Source organism: Pleurodeles waltl, chromosome 2_2 (genome assembly GCF_031143425.1).
Source record: "Pleurodeles waltl isolate 20211129_DDA chromosome 2_2, aPleWal1.hap1.20221129, whole genome shotgun sequence".
Classification (NCBI taxonomy): Eukaryota; Metazoa; Chordata; class Amphibia; order Caudata; family Salamandridae; genus Pleurodeles; species Pleurodeles waltl.
The window spans coordinates 991,419,615-991,434,764 of record NC_090439.1 but is presented as its reverse complement, the minus strand read 5'-3'; the positions used below and the strand labels follow the sequence as shown (position 1 = coordinate 991,434,764).

General features: G+C 45.3%; 1 protein-coding gene across 1 annotated transcript in view; it reads right to left on the bottom strand.

Moving 5' to 3' along the window:
- FER1L6 (fer-1 like family member 6) overlaps positions 1–15,150 on the bottom strand; it is a 682,981-nt gene that overhangs the window by 232,196 nt on the left and 435,635 nt on the right. The gene's annotated exons all lie outside the window — the stretch shown is intronic.

Genomic DNA, 15,150 nt, shown 5'->3' with positions numbered 1-15,150 from the left:
AATGCTACTAGTGGGCCTTTAGCACTGATTATGCCACCCACTTAATTAGCCATTCAAACATGTCCTAGGCCTGCCATTATAGAGCATGTGTGTGCAGTTTTAAACTGCCATGTCAACCTGGCAAGTTAACCCTCTTGCCAGGCCCAGGCCTTCCTTTTTTATTGCATATAAGTCACCCCTAACGTAGGCCCTGGGCAGCACAAGGGAAGGATGCAGTGTATTTAAAAGGTAGGACCCCTAATTGTAAGTTTCACATGTACTAGTAGTGAATAACTCTTAAATTAGTTTCTCACTACTACAATACCTGTCTCTGCCATTGGATAACATTGGGATTACCTTATTACATTTATAAGTGTAATTTTCAATTGGGAAGGGATGGGACCTCCAAGTTTGGTGTCTGTGGAATCACAACTTATGGTGAAGTCAGATTTCTATTTGTAATTCTGAAAATGACACTTTTAGGACGTTGTAATTTTCTTATTTTAGCCATTTGGTGTCTACTGCCTGTCTTTGAATACATGTCTGAAGTGGGTGACAGCTGGGCTTTGTGCATTCCTTCTAGATAGCCACAAACATGGGGGCTTTGGTGTGACAGATGGGCTATCCTGGGTAGGAGGGAAGGAAGGAGCTGACACTTACACCTGAAAAGGCTGTGTCCACACAGAGGGCTGCATACCCCCCTTTAATGAGCTTGGAGCGAGGGCAGGAAGGGCAGGTGCTCTGTGCACTTCAAAGGCTTCTCTTTGAAGTCTCCCCCACTCAAAAGGCACAACTGGGTATACATACTGGACTTCTGACAGCACCACTTCGTACACTTCTGGATCTCTGGATACTCTGCCAGGAAGAAGTACTGCTGTGCTGAAAGGACTGCCGCTCTGCTGGACTGCTGCTCTGCTGGACTCCTACTCTGCGGTGCTGACCTGCTGACCTTCTTGCCTGGTAGTAAGAAGGACTGGACCTGTATCTCTCCAACCCAGAACCAACGTGGCTCCAAGGGCCTGCTGGCTTGCGTCCTATTTTCTGAAATCTCAGGGACACAGAAGACTTTCAACTCATCTGCTACAGCACCTGGCTTCTGCCAATTGTGAGTCTTGCCCTGCCAAGTGGTGCCTATCTAGTCATGGGACTTTGGAAGTGGGTAAAAAAGTGCTGCTCCAGTCAAAACCAATGCATTGCTGCTGCTGCTGCGCAATCAGTTCTGGCGCAACACCCCCACTGCTTGGATCAGAAATGGTGCATCGGCCTCGTTGCGTGGGTTGGAGTCGACACATCGCCTCTCCAGCGCAGATTGACCTAAACACCTCGCCTTCTGAATCACCGAATCTCGGACCCCAGACATTACTGCTGTTGCATGGAGAAAATCAATGCATCTTACCTACTGCTTGGAAAGGATCAATGCATGGCCTCCACTGCTTGGATCGACACTGGTGCATCGCTTCAGTCTGCTCCCTGCATCCTCAACATCGATGCAACCCTGATTAAGGTACTTTTGCTCAGCGGGCCTCACTGGGTCCCTCCAGCCAGCCCATGCTCTAAAGCAGTCAGCCTGGACTCTCGACTTTGTCACGGTCCCATCCAACCAGATAGCCCCAGTTGGTGCTTCTTGTTTCTAATCACTATTTCACTGTTTATTCTTTAAGAATTCATCCCGCAAGTTCTACTTATTGGCTTTTTATTGTTTTGGAATTGTTTTATTTATGAAATTAAGCTCTATTTTTCTAACTAGGTGCAACATCTTTTTGTGTGGTGTTTTCATTGTTTAACTGTTTGAAGTGCTGCACAAATACTTAACACATTGGCTCCTAGGTTAAGCCTGCCTGCTCTGCGCCAAGCTACCACGAGGTGAGCACAGATTAAGGTGTATTTGTGACATACTGTGACTAGGCTTATGGTTTGTGCTTGGACCGGGTGCATACCCCTACCAACCAGCAACCTAATTTCTAACACGGGGCAAGTACAAAAGTAAACAACCTTGTTTTAGGTCACTATCTGTTTTGATTGTGTCCAAGAGCCCTCCATCACTCCCTGATACCCTCCACCAATTGGAAGAATGTATTACAATTAAAGTCTTATTAAAGTCAAGGGTGTTGCAAGTTCCTTTACTTTTGTCCAAAGAAGAGGACGAGCAACACAACTACAAGCAGTTGAAAAATCAAAAAAGTGAAATAGGTAGACTATTAAATTTCAAACTTATTTATCAAGGATAGATTGTAAAATCTCTATATTTTTGACTGTTTCATTTAAAACATGATTTTCGTATGGAATAATGTTTTCTTCAACAATCCATTCTTGCAAATGTGTAGTGGTTACTTGTATAGATATTCTTCTAGGCACAGTACTGTAAGAAGCAGTGGCTCTTTTATCAAAAGTTATGCTCCTAAAGTGTCCTTGAAATATGTCCTGTTTATTTCTATGAGATTATTATCTGTTGCTTTCACATAAATACTCATATTGAATATTGCTTGTGCTTTTGAATAATGCTTCTGGGATGCTTCTAGACATATTTACTGTAGGAAATTGGGTTACTGGTTGAGGGGAGTGAAACCCTAGTCAAGCAGCTACAATTTATGTCAGGGTGGAGTGACAAGCAAACTCTAAATTAACCTGTGCTTAACCCTCCGGTAGCTTGGCACAAAAGCAGTCAGGTTTAACTTAGAGGCAATATGTAAAGTATTTATGCAGCACTTCAGACAGTGATAACTTGAAAACTCAACACAAGAACAATCCCACAACAATTTAGAAAAATAGAGTAAATGTTATTAAATTATTTGAGACCAAAACAACAAAAATCCAACCAGTAGATATGCAATTTTAAAGATTTAAATAAAAATAGTAACTAGAAGCACAAAGTGCCAACCGTAGTTATCTGATTGCGCCAGACCAGGACAAAGTCACAAGTTCAGGACGACCACGATGGATTGAGGGTGGGATACAGAGACCAAGTTACCTTAAATCCTTGCTGTAGAGCATTGTGAGATCCTGTGTGAGGGTTGCATCATGCAGCAGCAGTTTTGATGGACTGCAGGTTCCGATGTGAGGTCCTGCTTTGAGGAGGCGTCATGCAGTAACAATTCCGGGGACCTCTTGTGCTGCTGGCAAGGCAAGGTCCTATGTCTAGGATGCATCCTACAGTGGTGGTTCTGACAAGTTGGGGGCTGCGATGCGAGGTCCTGCATTGAGGATATGTCCCACAGCAGTGGTTTTGAAAGGTCCAGGGTCCTGTGTCTGGAATGTTTGCACAACAATGGTTTCTTTACGAGGCTGCAAGGTGATGCGTTGAACTGAGTCCATTCTGCTTGGACCAGAGCTAGGCTGGCAGAGTGCTTTCAGGCCCACTTCCAAGGGTCCAAGACTGGAGTGGCACCACTTGGGGGAAAGATTCACAGCAGACAGTGTCCAAGTGCTGGTTTCAAGGTGGTTGGCAAGGAGGCGAGCCAACTAGCCCTTGGAGTCACTCTGATGGTCCTGGGTTCAAGATGCAGGTCCAGTCCTTTTTAGTGAGGCAGTAGGGCAGCAAGGCACCAGAGTAGCAGAGCAGCAGTCATTCTTGCAGCAGAGCAGCACAGAAGTCCTTCTGAGTCTTCCACAGGTCCAGAGGTGTACTGAAGAGTTGGGTCTTTTAAGGGTCCAATATTTATAATTATTGCCAGCTTTGAAGTAAAAGAAGATTCTGGAGGTTTCCGCCGCCAGGGGTTTTTGAAAATTCATGCATCCCTGCCTCAGCCCCAGCTTGTCTGGGGCAGAAAAGACTAGTGTCAAACCCTTTGTGAGCGAGTTAGGGCAGAGACTTTGTGATGTACAAGGGTGGTAGGTGACTAATCCTCCCCCTAGTCAAGTCAGAGATGGCTCTTCCTGCCAACACCTATTCCCCTTTGTGTCACTGTCTGGGAGAAATACACAAAGACCAACTGCCAGCTACACCTAGCCAAGTGACCCAGGAAACAGGCTGCAGGCACCAAATGGTTAGGACAAGACAATGCCAAGCTTCTGAGAGTTGCATTTTCAGAATTGTGCCTTAAAATCTAACTTTACCATTAAGAAGGTATAAAATTACAATTTGTAAGACACCAAACTTGACATTCCTTTCTGCTCCCAATTGAAAATTATCTTGTATTATATGTAATAAGATAACCAAATGTTATGCAATGGGAGAGGTAGTCCTTGAATTAGTGAAAATTAATTTAGGAGTTTTTCCCTACAAAGATATGCAAAGTGTGACAGTACATGTCCTATTTTTTATGCTCACTGCACCCTGCCTCTGGGTTGTGTAGGGCCTTAAGTGAGTGTCACAATTAGTGATGCACGCCCATTAGTAGTACTTACATTACAGGCCCTGGTACCTGTAGTACCACTTTACTAGGGACTTATAAGTAAATTAAATGTTCCAGATGAGTGTAAGCTAATGTTAACATGTTTTAGGGAGTGTGCACCCACACTTTAGCACTGGTTAGGAGTGGTAATGTGCACAGAGTCCTCAGATGAACCAAAATGAGATCAGCAAAAATGTAGGAGCAAGGAAAAAGGTTTGGGGGAACACTACTCTAAAGATCACAGGTCTAACACTTACCTAGATTTAAGTCACCATCTTTATGTTTCTATTCAATAGCACAATTGGAAAATGTGCTTTACATGACCTTCAATTAGTGAAGAAGAAATACTTTACTGGTGAACCTCAAACGATCTTTAAATAGGACAGGTGTACAATATGCAATCACTTACTTGTTGAAACAGATATTGATGGTGTACTGACCTTTTCTGATAAAAATATGGCATTCTTACTTTCCACTTTTGTTGAGAGGTGTGATCTTATTTCTGGAGAAAGTTATCAATTCCTGTGTCATAATTCAAAGGTCTACATATCTATAATACTTGAGAAGGAAATGTGTTACAGTAACAAAACTGGTGACCTTCGGTTTGGATCTTGTAATTTGCACCTAATTGAAAACCACGTGATTCGGGGCAAATTATTTAAACCCCTGTGCCTGAACTGTAAAATGTCAATTTTTATAATGATACTCTAAGTATGTGACAAAGTAATGTAACTGTGAAATTCAAATACATACATACTTTTTGTGTGCAGTATTGTATGGCCTTCCAAAACCCCCATAACATACAGTTCACTATTGACGCCCCTCGCCCACCAGATTTGCACTCAAAGACATTCGGGTCACCGCATGCAAACAGTTTTCTGCAATAATTAGTTTAGGAGTGGGTTTGTAATGCTGGAAGTGGACAAAAAGAGACAGATCATAAAACATTTTTGAGTGGTGCTATTACATGTAATTGGTGGAAGGTAAAGTAGTACTTGGTGTAAACACCGTTTAGCATCATATATTAAAAGCATATTTGTGGAGGTGCTAATATGGATCAAGCATTCTTCTGCATATATGCTGTGTTGTGGTTTATTATGGTGCTGTTGTGTTGTTTTTGTACATTATTATGGCATTGTATTGTGGATTTACTGGACTATGTTTTTTGTGTTGTGTTCTGTATTAACAGTTTTGTTCTGTTGTCCCCTGTTCTGTTTATGTTGTCATGTTGCTTTGTATTATTTAATTGTGTTGTGTCCTGTTGTCAGGGGCGGCTCCTTCGCTATGGCGAAGGAGTGCTGCCCCACTGGCTAAGCCAGAAGCAGAAAAATAAAACAATAGTTTTTTATCTTTTTATTTTTCTGCTTGTTGCACAGCATTGTAGGAAGGGGCGGGGCTGGGCCACAGGAGGTGGGAGGAGGGGAGAGTGCACCTAAGTGCGCATGTGTGTTTAGCCGGCTGTCTCAGGTTGGCCAAACACACATGCGCACTTAGGTTTCTCGAGTCCGGCTGCGTTGTACAGCCGGACTGGAGAAACTGCTGCTCAGACCAATCCTGATGCTGCTTACATGCTACGTTTAGCATGTAAGCAGCGCCAGTATTGCTGGGGAGCCTGTGCTGGTGTCTCAGTGAATGCTGGGACACCACATCGATGAAAGAGGAGTAACGAACGAGGCTGCGGTGTCCCTGAAGGTAAGCTTAATTTACTTTCCTTTTTTTATTTTCTCCCCTTATGTCTGCCCCTTCCTTATGATTTGCGGCAGCTGCCTGTTGTATTCTGCAATTACAGTATAGATTTCTACAAATGGTACCACATTTCTAGCCAAAAGCCGCAACTTTCCCAAACTTCCAGTGAATGTTCTCTACCTCTGTCTAAGGTGGTAAAATACTGCTTCTTCAGTTGTTTGACCATTTGAGGCACCTGTCAGCACTATATAGTGGAGGAGACCAGTTTTAAATTAGTACTTTCAGTGCTCACTTTAGGTGATATAGGCCCTGGACTGGAAGGCTAACAGACTGGATTGAACTTGGCAGTGGTCAGGTCCTGAATTTATTGTCCATCTGAGGTGGGGCTGACGGCGAGAGGAATTATAACGAGCTACTGAATGTTGGAGCATAAGTTTAATATTTTACTGGCTTGGATGTACGGAGCAGAGTTTCTGCAAAATAACTTTGGTGTGACAATGAGGGGGTTAAAAGTGACTTGTGTCACAGGAATCTCAAATTCTCTAGGCAAGGTAGTTTAAAATAAATCAGTAAATCAACTTTTATTGCCTCATTCTCAAACTTCCATCCGGCAGCAAGCCCGACTTTAGCCACTTGTGGTTCGACTGGAACTTTTGTCTGATATAGTCAATTACAAGTAAGGCTAACAATGTAGCCCGATGCCAATATTATGTCCGCTTCCATGGACTGTGCTTGGCTATTATCATAGCATTATTAAAATATTTGCAAAATTATTCTTTGCTCTGGTGTTCGAATTTTCTGGCCTGTCACATTAATTTTCCTTATCATCTCAGGTTCTCTTCACATTCTTAATATATTCCTAATATAGAAATTGTAACTTCTGTTGAAATCGCTTTGACATATGACATATGGATCACATCTCACACCCTTTTCAATTTAAGAATATTGATATGTGCATTCACCAGTTCCTGCTTAACCCGTAGGGTGCCTTGGACGAGGTGATCTCGTCCAAGGGACTGGTTCCCGGGTGCCTTGGATGAGATCACCTCGTCCTGCACCCGGCCGACGGGGGGAGCGCTTGCGCTCCCCCTGTGGGCCCCCCACCCACACCCCCTGGTCGTGGATGGAAGGGGAATCCCTTCCCCTTACACCCCGCCCGGCAATCTGATGATGTCAGCGCGCTCACAGCGCGCCGACATCATCAAGTATTGCCGGGACGCGCTGGAAGCCATTTGCTTCCAGCGCGTCGAGGGAAGAAGACTCAAAAGAGGTGAGTCCTTCCCATTTTGGAGGTTTGGGGGGAAAAACAGACACGGGGGAAAGGAAAGGGTTTTCCCTTTCCCCCTGTGCCTGTTTTCAGTGGATTCCTGCTCCACGATCGCCGGCAGGGCACGCGATCGTGGAGCAGGAATCCCCACTAGCCACTAGGGATTTGTTTTTGTACTGTATTTTGGGAGCGACCCCTTGGGCAAGGGTTGCTCCCATGGGGGGCTATTTTATTTCCTATTTCCCCCCCCCCCCCCCGGGGGCAGATCAGCCAATTTTTCGGCCGATCTGCCCCCGGTGGGGGGCGAAAACCACTAGACACCAGGGATTTCATTTTTCATAATTATTTTGGGAGCGACCCCTTGGGCAAGGGTCATTCCCATGGGGGGGCTATTTTTTTTCCTATTTCGGGCCCCCCTGAGAGCAGATCGGCCGATTTTTCGGCCGATCTGCCCCCAGGGGGGGCCAAAAACCACTAGACACCAGGGATTTGATTTTTGTAATGTATTTTGGGAGCGACCCCTTGGGCAACGGTCGCTGCCCCGGGGGCAATAATATTTTATATGTTTCGGTCCCCCTGGGGCTAGATCGGCCATGTTTTTGGACGATCTGGCCCTCGGGGGGGTCGAAACCCACTAGGCGCAAGGGATTGTGTGGGGTGTGCTTTGTGTGTTTGGGGGCACCCCTTGGGCAAGGGTCGCCCCCCCAAAGTGGGGAAATTTCGTATTGGGTATCTCTGCCCCCCTTGGTGGCAGATGGGCCTATTTTTGTAGGTCCATCTGCCCTCAAGGAGGGCAGAGACACCCCCTAAAGGGGGCACAGAGCTGTTGGCCATTTCTGCCCCCTTTGGGGGCAGATCGGCCAAATTTCTTTACGCCCATCTGCCCCCAAGGGGGGCAGAATCCACTTAGGCACGTGGATCGTGTGAGTGTGTGTGTTTTGTGTGGGGGGGGGGGTGGCACCTTTGGCAAGGGTCCCCCCCCCAAATGGGGCACATTAGTGATGGCCATTTCTGCCCACCTTGGAGGCAGATCAGCCTATTTTTGTTAGGACCATCTGCCCCCAAGGGGGGCAGAAGGCACCAAGATGTCAGAGATTTTTTTTTTTGGTTCCCTTTGGTTTTTTTTTGTGCTGGGGGCACCCCCATTTGCCCCCTTTGGAAAGGTCTGCACCACTCCCCCCCCCCCAAACAGGGTACAGAGCTGTTGGCCATTTCTGCAGATCAGCCTATTTTTGTTTTAGGCCCATCTGCCTCCCAGTGGGGCAGAAGCCACTTAAGCACCAGGGACAATTTCTAAGTTGTTGGTGGCGGCTTGTTTGTCAACTGGTGAAGTATTTGTATTTGTGATTATAACAGTTTCTTTCTTCTTTTTGTTCTAGTTCAAAGCTTTTGTTTCTTTTGCTGTGGATCCTCGTAGTTTTGGCAGTAGTTGTCCTGCGGTTTGCATAGTTGCATGTTTTAGGTAAGTGAAAGCAATTTACTCCAAAGGAGTCTTGTTGACATGCATGGATGACATGTTTGTAGGTGGTGTACTAAATGTAGTATTGTGTGTGAAATTCTCCTTAGATTTGAGCACAATTATATTTGTGTTGTCATATGTCTAATTTGCTTTTTTCTTTTTTTCTTTTTAGTGGGATATCATTGGTGATTGCTGTGTCTGTGCAGAGTAGTTGCTGGTGAGTAGCTTTTTCAGGCAAGTGAGTGGTATAGTTTTTTAGTACATAACTCTTTGTGATAAAGCTACACTTTGTTTATTACTTATTTTAGTGCTAGTTGTTGTTGGCAATCAATTTGTTGGTAGTGAGGATCATGGCTAGCCGCAGAGTGACCGCTCAGCAGGTTGTTGGCATGCTCTTTGAGTCGTCTTCAGACCATGATTACGAGACTGACTCTGCATCTGAGGCAGAGGAGGAAGTGAGAGATTCTGGCAGTGAGTTTTCTGTCCGAGAGTGTTCTTCTGATGAGGAAGCTACTCTCAGTGCAGACGAAGGGCCTGTGTTAGAGGAGGACATTGATGTGCCAAGAGTGCAGCAGCCTGGGGCTGAAGCATTTCCCATTAGAAGACCTGACACCTGGATTGCCCCAAACATGGAGCAGCCACAGTTACCTGCATTTACTGGTCTCCCAGGGTGTAGAGTCAATACAGAAAACTTTTTGCCTGTCCATTTCTTTCACTTGTTTATGGACGATGCGTTTTCGGAAGAGATTGTGGAGCAGACTGATTTGTATGCAGAGCAATATTTGAGGGACTACGCTGCCAGACTTAGGCCTCAGTCTAGAGCTACTCCGTGGGTTCACACATATCTGGAAGAGATGAAAAAGTTTTTAGGTTTGACTTTTTTGATGGGGTTGATCAGGAAGCTGTCATTTGCTTCTAATTTGTCTACTAGTCCTTTGATGGCAATGGCTATATTTCCTGCAACTATGACACGTAATCGCTATTTGCTTCTTCTTCGTATGCTGCATTTTGTAGACAATGCTTTAGCCTTGCCACGAGATCACCCTGATTGTGACCGTCTTTTTAAGATTAGGCCTGTCCTTGATCATTTTGCAGATCGGTTTTCAGAGGTCTATGTTCCAGACAAAGAGATAAGTGTGGACAAGTCTTTGGTCCTTTTCAAGGGGCGTTTAGTTTTTAAGCAGTACATTCCTAGTAAGAGGGCACGGTATGGGATTAAATTGTATATGCTGTCAGAAAGCAGTACAGGATATGTGAATAATTTCCGGGTCTACACTGGTAGGGATTCCAGTATTGACCCTCCTGGTTGTCCGGCCACTTTTGGAGTTAGCAAAAGAATTGTGTGGGAACTTGGTAGACGACTGTTTAACAAAGGTGACCATTTGTATGTAGATAATTTCTACACTGGAGTGCAGTTGTTCAAGGAGTTGTTTAGAGTGGACACTGTTGCTTGTGGCACAATCCGTTCTAACCGGAAAGGCTATCCAAGGGAGCTTGTCTATAAAAAACTTGAGATGGGACAGTGCAGTGCCTTGCGGAATAATGAGCTGCTACCTCTGAAATTTTCAGACAGGAGGGATGTGTACATGCTATCTACCATCCATGATGAGAGTACTTCCCCTGTGACTGTTTGGGGTCAGGTTGCGGAAGTGCACAAATCGGCGTGCATTTTGGACTACAATAGGCACATGGGTGGTGTTGATAGAGTAGATCAGAGGTTGGAACCTTACACTGCTCTTCGTAAGTCTTACGTGTGGTATAAAAAGTTGGCCCTACATTTATTTCATTTGGCAACTTTTAATGCTTTTATTGTGTTCAAGGATTGTTCACCTGAGTCAAGGATGACATTTGTTAAATTTCAGGAGTCAGTGATAGAGAGCCTTATTGTGGTGGAACGGGCAAGAGTTCGTAGAGTAGAAGTGGTGGAGGAAGTGGCTAGATTGAAAAATCGCCACTTTCCAGATCACATTCCTCCCACTCCCAAAAAAGACTTGCCCACAAACAAATGTAGAGTATGTGCCCGGAGAGCAATCCGGAGGGAGAGCCGGATGTACTGCCCCGAATGCCATTCAAAGCCTGGGCTGTGTGTGCCCGGCTGTTTTAGAAGTTACCACACTAGGAGAAATTTTGGGGAAATACCGTGAGCGTAAACTGCCTGTTTTACATTTTCATATGTTCACTTTCACGGTTGGCATTACTGTCATGTATTTAGTTAGAGCTTTTGTGTTTGTAGTTTTGTACTTATTTTATAATTAGTTAGTGGTTTCTTTGTTGTTTATAAACAAAAAAAAAGTGATGGCGGTGTGCGTGGGGTGGCTCTTGGCTGGCGGTGTGCGTGGGGTGGCGCTTGGCTGGCGGTGTGCGTGGGATGGTGCTTGGCTGGCGGTGTGCTTGGGGTGGCGCTTGGCTGGCGGTATGGGTGGTGTGGTGCTTGGCTGGCGGTGTGCTTGGGGTGGCGCTTGGCTGGCGGTGTGCGTGGGGTGGCGCTTAGCTGGCGGTATGGGTGGTGTGGCGCTTGGCTGACGGTGTGCTTGGGGTGGCGCTTGGCTGCCGGTGTGCGTGGGGTGGTGCTTGGCTGGCGGTGTGTGTGGGGTGGCGCTTGGCTGGCGGTATGGGTGGGGTGGCGCTTGGCTAGCGGTGCCCGCCAAACACCAGTCCACACACTCATCAGCTGGTGTGATTGCTGTATCAGGCATGTGGGCGTATGAAAGTGATGGGCCCTTGACTGGCGCTGTCTGTCGATGCGAGTGTTGTAATGTGCTGGGCCCGTGACTGACAGCATGAATGGTCTTGTGCATGTTATGTATGAAAGGTGTGTGAATGGACTGTAAAGCGGTTGGTGCCTTGCCGTAGCTTTACAGCTCACGAGCTGTGAGTCATTGGTTCAGTTTTTTGACCTTTCAGTTATTACCACTGCATTTCGCTTTTGTGAAATCTCTTGTTAATAAAATTTGATCTACTGAACCATCACTCACCCTCATGCCAAATCCAACCAGTATGTGTGGTAAAAATTAAAAAACCTGCTCCACTGTAATCAGGCTTCGCAGCACAGTTGTGACACGCTAGGCGTCTCAGGTGGGACCCGATGATGAAACATGCCACCAACTTGGTTGGTGGGTGAGGGGTCTTTTTCACACAACCTAAGTGCATTTCTTTTCACAATTTTAGTGTTTGCCACATCACAGACGTATGTGGACACATAAAAATGATATATTACAAAACTACCTGTGTTTGGGGGGAAGAGGGCACCTATGTTTTTGGTCCTGGGTGCGACCTTCATCTAGGGAACCCTACCAAACCCAGAATTTTTTTTAAACTAGACACCCCAAGGAGTCCAGGGAGGTGTGGATCCCCCAACATTTTCTTGCCCAGACTCCTCTGCAAACCTCAAAATTTGCTTAAAAAAACATATTTTCTTGACTTTCGTTTGTACGATCACCGCTCCAGCACAAAATTCCTACTCCCCAGCGTTCCCCTCAGTCTCCCAAGTAAAATGGCACCTCACTTGTGTGGGTCTCCAAAGCAGAGTCAGCCTAAAGATGTATAAAAGAAGAATATGTGCTTATCAACTCGCTGTGCTATCCCCATAATCTCTCCAAGTTTGTGGCCTTTTTCTGTTGCAGGCACCTGGCCCACCCACACAAGTGAAGTATCATTTTTATCGGGAGACTGGGGGGAACGCTGGGTGGAATGAAATGTGTGGCTCCTATCAGATTGCAGAACTTTCTGTCATCGAAATGTGAGGAAAACGTGGTTTTTTCGCCAAATTTTGAGGTTTGCAAAGGATTCTGGGTAACAGAACCTGGTCAGAGCCCCACAAGTCACCCCATCTTGGATTCCCCTAGGTCTCTAATTTTCAAAAATGCACAGGTTTGGTAGGTTTCCCTAGGTGCCGGCTGAGCTAGAGGCCAAAATCTACAGGTAGGCACTTTGCAAAAAACACCTCTGTTTTCTGTTGAAAAATGGGATGTGTCCACGTTGTGTTTTGGGGCATTTCCTGTTGCGCGCGCTAGGCCTACCAACACAAGTGAGGTATCATTGTTATTGGGAGACTGGGGGGAATGCTGGGTGGAAGGAAATTTGTGGCTCCTCTAAGATTCCGGAACTTTCTGTCACCGAAATGTGAGGAAAACGTGTTTTTTAGCCAACTTTTGAGGTTTGCAAACGATTCTGGGTAACAGAACCTGGTCAGAGCCCCACAAGTCACCCCATCTTGGATTCCCCTAGGTCTCTAATTTTCATAAATGCACAGGTTTGGTAGGTTTCCCTAGGTGCCGGCTGAGCTAGAGGCCAAAATCTACAGGTAGGCACTTTGCAAAAAACACCTCTGTTTTCTGTCAAAAAATGGGATGTGTCAAGGTTGTGTTTTGGGGCATTTCCTGTCGCGGGCGCTAGGCCTACCCACACAAGTGAGGTATCATTTTTAACAGGAGACCTAGGGGAATGCTGGGTGGAAGGAAATGTGTGGCTCCTCTCAGATTGCAGAACTTTCTGTCACCGAAATGTGAGGAAAATGTGTTTTTTTAGCCAACTTTTGAGGTTTGCAAAGGATTCTGGGTAACCTGGGTATCATTTTTATCGGGAGACTTGGGGGGACATAGAATAGCAAAACAAGTGTTATTGCCCCCTGTTTTTCTGTGCATTTATTCCTTCCAAATATAGGAGAGTGTGTAAAAAAGACGTCTATTTGAGAAATGCCCTGTAATTCATATGCTAGTATGGGCACCCCGGGATTCAGAGATGTGCAAGTAACCACTGCTACTCAACTCCTTATCTTGTGCCCATTTTGGAAATACAAAGGTTTTCTTGATAGCTATTTTTCACTCTTTATATTTCAGCAAATGAATTGCTGTATACCCGGTATAGAATGAAAAACCAATGCAGGGTGCAGCTCATTTATTGGCTCTGGGTACCTAGGGTTCTTGATGAACCTACAAGCCCTATATATCCCCGTAACCAGAAGAGTCCAACAGACATAACGGTATATTGCTTTAAAAAATCTGACATTGCAGGAAAAAGTTACAGAGTAAAACGTAGAGAGAAATTTCTGTTTTTTTCACCTAAATTTCAATATTTTTTTGTAGGAAACCCTTGTAGGATCTACACAAATTACCCATTTCTGTCACTTACTGGAAGGAGGCTGAAAGCACAAAAAAATTTTAAAATGGGGTATGTCCCAGTAAAATGCTAAAGTTGTGTTGAGAAATTGGGTTTTCTGATTCAAGTCTGCCTGTTCCTGAAAGCTGGGAAGCTGGTGATTTTAGCACCAGAAACCCTTTGTTGATGCCATGTTCAGGGAAAAAAACACAAGCCTTCTGCAGTCCCTTCTTCCCATTTTTTTTTTTTTAAAACGAAAATGTCACTGTATTTTGGCTAATTTCTTGGCCTCCTTCAGGGGAATCCACAAAGTCTGGGTACCTCTAGAATCCCTAGGATGTTGGAAAAAAAGGACGCAAATTTGGCGTGGGTAGCTTATGTGGACAAAAAGTTATGAGGGCCTAAGCGAGAACTATTCCAAATAGGCAAAAAAAGGCCTGGCACAGGAGGGGGAAAAGGCCTGGCAGTGAAGGGGTTAACAAGAAAATATTTGATTCAATGTTTAGGTTCATCTACTAAAGTTCTTGAACAGATAGCATAAATCTATTAATTACTGTATCTGTTGTCCAATATAGGTTTCCTGATTATAACAATGCTCCTTTTCACTATGATCTGTTCTGCGAGAGGATGACCTGTGTGTGGTGGTAAAGAGGTAGAATATAAACGCATGTAACGTGGCATAACATATACAATCTACAAGCTAAAGGAAATGTTGGAGTTGCTACGGTTCTGAAGCTTCCAGGGCACGTATTGCATACAGGGTGCATGGTCCTTGTTTGCTCCTTGGTCCACCAATCATGTATAATCAGGTGTGCCAAGTGTAAGCAGGGACAGTGCACCTTATTACAAAGAGTGCACCGCCCGCGGAGCAGCCACAGACTTGTGCCTGCCCTGTGGGTAGCGCATTCGGTGAAATAGCGCAGTGCCGCTCTGTGAGTGACTGCACCCACACGCAAAGTTATCTTTGGGGCATCCTCAAAATCATATTTTTCCATCCAGAAGTCTGCCCTCAGTGAGTGCACTTACAGTGCTACACTTTTTTTGCGGCACACTTTCAATGTGCCTCCTAAGGGCATGTTTCCCTCTGCATTCATGTCTGTAACATGGCGTGGGCACAGGGGCAGAGTGATTCCCTCTTTCGCATGGGGCAACTCTCCCATGCAAGTGAGGGTCGGGCTTTGAAGACAGCACTGGCACTACATGTTTGCCATCACCAACAGTATTACAGAAGGGGTCTATGACCCCTTTTGCATGCCATAGGGCCACAGTGACTCAAAAAAGCATGAACACAAGTCCGTTGCCCCCGGCTCACTATATGTAATTCGTCCACA